This window comes from Monodelphis domestica, chromosome 8 (genome assembly GCF_027887165.1).
Source record: "Monodelphis domestica isolate mMonDom1 chromosome 8, mMonDom1.pri, whole genome shotgun sequence".
Classification (NCBI taxonomy): domain Eukaryota; kingdom Metazoa; phylum Chordata; class Mammalia; order Didelphimorphia; family Didelphidae; genus Monodelphis; species Monodelphis domestica.
The window spans coordinates 28455568-28464309 of NC_077234.1; positions in this window are offsets into that span (position 1 = coordinate 28455568).

The following is an 8742-nucleotide window of genomic DNA, read 5'->3' on the forward strand; positions in this document are numbered from 1 at the left end:
TTTAGCAGATTGCTGTTAAAAAACCCTTTCAGTTCCCTTTGTTTGTGAGCTGGCTCACAGTTGGAAATGAGAAATGATGATGATCCAGCCATTGCAGGCCTGTGGTTGGCCTCTTTAGAGGTAAGGATGCCTGTCTTTTGAGGGGTTACATCACACTTACTGCAGAAAAGCTTTCCTTGCAGAGGATTGTGAAAGGGGACTTTTTGATTTGCTCCAAGTTCAGATTTTTTTTTCTCCAAACTGTTTGGATGTCATAATTGCATTCCACACTGTGCCTATCAGGCTCTGCTTTGTGTTAAATAACATACCTCTATAGGGCGAGAAGGGGTATTATCCTCGCTGATGTGGTACCGAGGATGAATGAGGGAAAGGAGTGAATGCTTTTGGGGTAGAAGAGAGAATCGAGAAGGAAAAACAGCAAACATTCCAGAATAGGAAAATACATGGTTTACGTTTGGGGATTTTGAGGGATGTAGGGGATGTTGGAGGTCATATTGGAAACTGTGATGATGGAGCCCTAGGCTGTACCACTCTCCCAGGCATAGGGACAAATAGTCTGTAAGAAATCCACTAGAGTAGAAGAGAAGACCATGAGGGGGACAGAAAAGGAAAATAACACCTTAAAATTTCTGAGTTTTTTTTCCCTACTATTAGCACAGAATAATACTAATGTTCTCAGAATTATACTAAGGACACAGAATTTCAGCTTAAGCAAATGATCCTAAGGGTTTCTCCATTATTCCCCAAAACTTTTACTTTTGGATAGCAGAATATAAATAATAGGTGCATGTATGTGTATATGTAAAGACAGGTGCATATAGTATATGTATATATGTGTATATATATATGCAATACACATAAATTTTTCTTTACATGAATATGTAAGTACATCTTTATTGTGTTGCATGTCCCTTTATCTTGCCTGAGTTCCACATTTAGAGATTCATTCCTTTCAATATATCATATTAGAAGGCATCACATTCTACTCCTAAAATGCAGCATAGCCATGGGGGAGGGCAGTATATCTGTAGTGCTCCAAAATCATAAATTGAAAATTTATATATTTCAATAAATTTCTTTTATCAGTTTATTTTGTAAAGGTATTTTATTTTTAATTTATCTTAAAGAAACAAAGTGCTTTTTACTTGTCAATATAACCTTTAATAATCTTTTCTTAATTTTTAATTTTATTTATAGTTTGTATTTTGTACAATGTCATGCAATATTTATATATATATATATATATATATATATTTTTTTTTTTTGTTATACAGTTTGTGATCTGTTCGCCCATTCTCTCCATCTGTCCTAGCCTCCCAGAAATGGCAAGTAATAAGATAGGTTATACATGTGATGTCATGCAATATATACTTCCATGTGCATCATGTTGTAAAAGAAGACATATTACTTATTGTAAAAATTAAAATTAAATCTCAATAATACAAGAATTTTGTTTTAAGAGATTTATTAATGATCATTAGAAATCAAGGAATAAAGAAGATACAAAATAAAGACCATGTGCCTATGGGTGATTAGCCATTTCAAAATCCCCAATCACCATGGCCATACTTGCCAACAGGGCTGAAAAGAGGGTGGGACCCTCCATGTGCCCACCTAACATGCCCTGTCTACAGGAAGTACGTAAAGACATGAAGTAAGTGTGCTCCTGGGAACTTTAGTTCTTTTTTAGGGTAACAGATTTTCAATTATACATTCGGCCCTGAGATCCTTGGAAGACTAGTCTCTCCAATAGATCTTGTAAACATAAACATCTTTGAAATTATAATAATTTGAAGATAAGAGGAAAAGAGAACAAAACTAATTATTTCTAGGCACATTGACAAAAAGCCAATTATGGGGCAGTCCCCTTTGGCATAAGAATATACATGCAAAAACAAATGCATTTAACCCTACACAGTTCAAATCACTACACCCCAAATTTCACGTTAGATCTTCTTGTGCAGCATGTGGTCTGTGCAGGCATCTTAATGGTACCTTCTCCAAACAGTTCACTTTTTGGATTTATAGAGATAAAATGTTTCTTATCCTAAGGTTACTCTCAAAGAGAATTTAAACTTTACATTTTAAAATAATAGTTCATTCCCCCCTGAAGAGGCTGTTGAAAAACATAGGGATCACTTAGGGATGCATGGCTGAGTTACGAGGTATATGAATCAATTGACAAGAGAAATCAAAGACATCAAAAGGAAATACAAATGAAAATGAAAAAATAATTTCTGGATGAAATATAGACTATTAAAGTCTTATGTGTAAAAATTTTAAAGGAAAAGAAACCTATAACAGGCCCTGGAATCAGGGTCCAATTAAAGTGATTGATGTAATAATGCACTTTCACAATCAGTAGCCAGGACTATAGAAAGTTGGCCACATTATGAAAGAGAATAGGGACTAAATTATAGGAATCAGATAGGAGCCAAATTTGAGATACTTGGTAGAATGTGGGACCAGGAAGACCTGCCTTTGACATATGTCAAAACAACCGCAACCTCAAACCCCAACCAAGTTTACGTCCTCTTGTCTTGGTCAAAATCTCATCAATTCCTTTGGGATTAGTTGGTCTCTGTTATCTTGTGCATGATTGGCACTATGCACTTTAGGTTTGTGCTTCTTTGGCATTGTGCAATGGCTTTTTTTCTATTCACTTGTCCTGGAATTAGACAAAATATTTAAGCAAAGTCCCATCTTTTTTTTTAAAACAATCAATGCCATCATTTTATAGTCTAAAGCTTTTTGGTATGCATTAATATTATAGCAAATGTACTTTAAACTTTTATTACTGAAAAATCAAAAAAGTTAAAGAAAATCTCAATACTGGTGATGTGCTTCACATACAAAAAGGAGAGAAAAATAAAACTCAAACTATATTACACATCAAAGAAAAACAGTAATAAAAAAGTTTTTAAATAAAAAAATATTTAGCTTACAATCATTGACACACTGTGTCAGCTAAGAAAAGGAAGAGTACAAAGGTTTCCTACCCAAAAGAATGAGATGCATTTCCTCCTTCAAACCTGGCCATGATCCACTGTGAATGCAGAGCAAATGCTTTTCACAAAGTAACATTTTTAAAATAAATAACAGTAACACAATAGGTAATGCACATTCAAGAAGTATCAAAATCCCCGAAGTTATAATAACTGTATAATTGAAAATCAGTTACCCTAAAAAGAGAACTACATTTCCTGGGAGCCCACTGACTTCCTGTCATTACGTACCTCCTATAGACAGGGAATAAATTGAGTGGGTGGGCCTCCTCCTCACTCTTTGGCTTGCAGTGAGCATGTTGGAAGTGGTAAACTAAGCAGAAGGATTTTAAATGGTCTAATCAGCCATGGGCATGTGGTTTTAATTTTGTATACCTTTTATTCCCTTATTTCTAATGATCATTTAATAAATCTCCTAAAATATTATATTTTATTATTTGAGATTTAATTTTAATATTTACATAGCCCATTTATTTACATTAGCAAACAAACACATTATCATCAGGTTTCCCATGAGTCTGCTGTGTGACATTTAAAACTAATGGGTACTTGTCACAAGTTTTTCAGGTGTAGGTGTAGCAATATTTCAACCTTGGCTGAGATATATTTAAAAATCTATTATTGCCATAATTACAAAAAATGTGGCAAAGGTGTCTAGAAAAAATACAACCCTCTATACTGTTGATGTTGACTATAAAAAATGTCACCAAGAATCTAGATCATTCTGGTTGAAGGGTAGAATAAGCAGAAGAGTTATAAATGAGAGATATTCCCTCTTGGGAGCCATCTAGGGGTACCATGCCTGGGGATAAACTTCCCAGCTCCTTTGATATAAGACTGTTATATTCCATCCATTCACATTTTTACAAATGTGGAGGTGGGGATTATAATTGTGCTTCACTTCAGCTACTAAAATAAATTCTTTACCTCTTGTTACAAATAACTCAGAGGCAGGCAAAATGATCAGTCAGAGTTGTGAAAAAAATTAAAAATCATTTCTGAAGACCCCTTAAAATCAATTTAAGACATTTAGCTCATTCAATTTTTCAAATGTTGTTAGTCAATTTGAGTCCATTCATCATCTTTAATACAATTAACAAATGCAAAATGGAAGAAAAAACTGTTTATGGGCTTTACAATATTTTATTCAGTATAGTTATAGAGGAAAGGTAAAAGAATATAACTAATATTTAAAACACAGAAGATTAAACTGATTCAGTGTAACAGAATAGTATTGAATCTATTAATAATGAATTTAAAACAACAAAATTAAATCAACACAAAACAATAAGCAAAATATAATAAAATACAGAGACTTTTATAAAATAATGGAGTCTGAAAAGGTTTAAAATGTTCATCTCTAGACTCTTTAAAGTTCCTTTCTCTATTCATTCAGATTTGTTTTGTCAGGATTTCCCATAGAGGGGGAGAATATGGGTTTAAGGAATCTTGAACTGAATGAATCTTAGAAACTGAGCAGGCCCAAATGGCTAAGGGTTGTAGGGAAATGAATTTCTTACCTGAATTTCAGATAAGATAAGTAAAAGGATCAGTGCAATCATGAGAAAAATATCCTAAAGCTGGAAACTGTTTGAAATAGGAAATGCACTGCTTTTTCAAAGAGTGTATCATTCTTGTAATTTACTTCCTCTTTGTAAGAGTAACTTTCTTCTTCCCTTCCCCTTCCTCCCTGCGGTAAAATGCTAGGGAGCAGATTGTTTCCCCTGCCATGTGGACAGGGAGTTAGGAGCTAATTGTTGACTAAGGAAAATACACCCTGGTTTTTTACCAGATAGCCTGGAGAACGGCTCCCAATCTGTGAGTTCCAATGACACAGTGGGAGCTAGGAGCAGTTTCAGACCCAGGTATGGGCCTGGGACCAGAGAAGCGATCGGTGTCGGGTACCAGAGATCAGGAGGAATCAGTATCAGCAATGCCAGATGCAGCAGCAAGGAACTGAGAAACATGAGATCAAGTAGATGGGCAAGAGAAGTGACTTATCTCTTCTTCACCAAGAATCCCCCTGCTAAAAATAGCCTGACCAGTAGGGAGAGAGACCAGACAAAAAGTAGGGAAATAAAAGGCAGAAGCTCCAAAAAGAGTCCCAAGTTCTCTCCAATTTTCCCAGCAGATTTTGTGGAATAGTTAAGTCTTCTTCCAAAACCTTTACATTTCTCACTAGATTACTATATTAATTTACTACTTGTTGAATGTCTAATCTATCCCATTGGTCTAATAATCTATTTCTTATCTACCAAATTGTTTTGATGGTAGCCAATTTATAACATAATTAGAGATCAAGTACAGTTTGTGATAGGGATCTAATCCAAGGACTTGAATGACAGACTGAAACCTGCAAAGGCTTCCCATCCACAACAAGGGAGGGGCTCAAAAGGATTAGAATCTGGAGGGAAGGAGGAGATCCTAAGAGTGGAAACCATTGGTCTCTCTCTTACCAGCAAAGGGGAAAGTTTTGTCTGAGACTGGATCCTGAGCACTAGACTAAATCTTTCCTTGAACTTGACCACCAACCTCTCCCCAAAGATCCCAAGAAGAGTGGCAGAAACCTGGGAAGAATAAGAAGCAGCCCTATCAAGATCTCTCACAGCTCCTTGACACCCTGGGTCTGGACATTGCTCTGTTGTGACAAGACCAGAGTCCACCAAACCTGAACCTCTCAGAGGCCAGGCTGTCAAGCCTGGGTCTCTCAACTTTGGAAGGAGGGAAGGAATATTTAGACAGACAGGGACGTCCTTTCCCCTCCTTCCTCTAGACCCTAGCCCTTCAGATATCTTCCTGTTTTACCCCTAACAATGATTGTTATAATAAAGATTGTCATTTATCCTCAAAAGACTTCATTGTGAGTAAAGGAAATAGTCACAGTGGAAAAGGGAGAGAGCTGAGTTCTCTCTCTTTCCCCAAGGGAAAAAGTTCATTCACAAAAACAGTTATTAGAGGGGAGTAAAAGGTAGGTGTAGTGAGGAGACATATTTGGAGAGAATTGAAGGGAGGAATCTCACCATCCTTCTACCTTCTGGGACATATGACATCAACTCCCATTCTTCTCCTGAACCTGAGGGAGGAAAGAGTCCATTCTTTCTCCCTTCCTCCATAAAACCCAAACCAATCCTCTAATACAAGTTAGACTATCTATCTTTATTTTTTCATTAATTTTCTTTATATTCTTATATTCCTTTTGTTTTTTCCAGGTTAATTTTGTTTTCATTTTTTCTACTTCTATAAAATAATTTTGTGAATTTAATTTGTGTTTAACTGAATAAGTAAATTAAATTAGGTAGAATTTTCATTTTATGATATTAGTTGTGCCTACTCACAAATAATATTTTCCATTTGATTAGATTTGATTTTATTTGCATGAAAAGTTTTTATATGGTTGTTTTCAGACAGTTCATAGTTTTTTCTCATAGTTCCCAAGTTTGTATTGGAAAGTAGATTCACAGCTATTTTATATTGTCTACAATTGTTTTGAGTGGGATATCTGTTTCTGTCTCTGCCATTTGGCTTTTTAGTAAAGAAATAGTGAGAATTTTGGGGGGCTTAACTTACATTTGCAATTTTGCTAAAGTTGTTTCTTTTGTCTTTTTTTTTTCCTTTTGGTTGATTTGAGGGGATTCTCTAAGTATATCACCATGTTTTCTGCAAAGAATGATAGATTTATTTCCTCTTTTCCAATTCTGAATCCTTTAATGTCTTCTTCTCTTACTGATATGATTAGCATTTGTAGTACAATATTGAATAGTAGTGGTGATAATGAGTATCCTTGCTTCATTACTATTCTTAATGGAAAAGTTTCTAATTCATCCACATTATAGTTCAGGCTTGTTGATGGCTTTGGGTAGATATTATTTATCATTTTAAGAAATATTCCAGTTATTACAATATTCTGTGGTGTTTTTAATACAAATGAATGTTGTATTTTTTCAAAACCTTTTTATGTATCTATTAAGATAAATCTTTGGTTTCTGCTTGTTTTGTTGTTGATATGGTTGATTTTACTGATGATTTTAATAATATTGAAATATCCCTGCATTCCTGGTATAAAACCCATCTTTTCATAGTATTTGATCCTTGTTATATATTGCTGTAATATCCTTGTTAGCATTTAATTTAGTTTTTTGCTTCAATATTCATTAGGTAGATTTTTTTTAATGATTTCCTTTCTCTATTTTTTCTTCCTAATTTAGGTATCAATACTATATTTGTGTCATGAAAAGAATTTGAAAGAATTCCTTCCTCAGTTATTTTTTGAAATAATATATAGAGTATTGGCATTAATTGTTCTTTAAGTATTCAGTAGAATATACTTATGAATCAATTTGACCCTGTTTTTTTTCCCTCTTAGGAAATTCATTGAGTGCTTGTTCAATATCTTTCTCTGAGGTAAAGTTGTTTAATTATTCTATTTCATTTTTGTTAATTGGAGCAATTTATATTTTAATATACGCCTATTTGGCTTATATTGTCAGATTTATTGGCATATAATTTGGAAAAATAACTGAATATTTTTTTAAATTTCCTCTTCATTGATTATTAATTCCCTCTTTGCTTTTTTATAGTGGTAATTAGGTTTTCTTCTGTTTTGATCAAATTATCAAATGATTTACCTATTTCATTGTTGTTTTATGAAGCCAATTCCTTGTCTTATTTATTATTCCAAAGGTTTTCTTATCCAAATTAATTAATATAGACTTTTATTTTAAGTTTCTCTAATTTGGTGTTTAATTGGGGCTTTTAAATTTGTTCTTATTTTCAGTTTATTTTTAGTTGCTTGCCCAGTTCATTGCTTTGTTCTTTCTCTATCTTATTGACGTAAGCATTTAGAAGATATTAATTTTCCTCTAAGTACCTTGCCTCCTCCAAAGTTTGATTTGTTGTGTCCTTCTTGTTATTCTCTTTAATGAAATTGCTTATTGTTTCTATGATTTTTTTCTCCCACACACTTTATGATACCATAATTTAGTTTCCAATTCTTTCTTTTCTGCAACACTTTCTTGAGTGTAATTTTAGCAGTATAATTTTATTTAATATTTCTGTTTTTCTGCATTTGATTGTGAGGCCCTATGTGGTCAACTTTTGTGAAAGTGCCATGAATTGCTGAGGAAAGTCTATTCCTTTCTATCTCCATTTTGTTTTCTTCAGAGATAAAACAAATCTATTTTTTCCTAAAATTCATTCACCTTTTTATTTTGTTCATTATTTATTTGTATTTCTTTGCTTTATCTAGTTTTGAGAGGGGAAGGCTAGTGCCCTCTACTAATATAGTCTTATTGTCTATTTCCTATTCAAGTCCTGTAATTTTTCCTTTAGGAATTTGGATGCTATTCCATTTGATGCATAAATTGTAATGAAATTGTGTATTGAATTTTTATTAAGATGTAATTTCCCTTCATGGTTCTTTTAACTAGATGAATTTTCATTTTTGCTTTATCTGACATCATAATTTTCACTACTGCTTTTTAACTTTACCTTTATTCTTTCTGTATCCCCCTGAATTAAATGTGTTCCTTGTAGATACAATGTTGTAGAATTTTGGCTTTTAATCCAATCTTTTATACGCTTCCTGTTTATGGGTGAATTCATCCCATTCACATTCACAGTTGTTTTTATTTTGTGTTTCCTTCAATCTCATTTTCCCCTACTTTATTTTTCTTTTCCTCTCCTGTCAGCCTTTCTGTGTTCTCAAATGTTGTTTCTGAATACTTTTTCCTCTAATCAC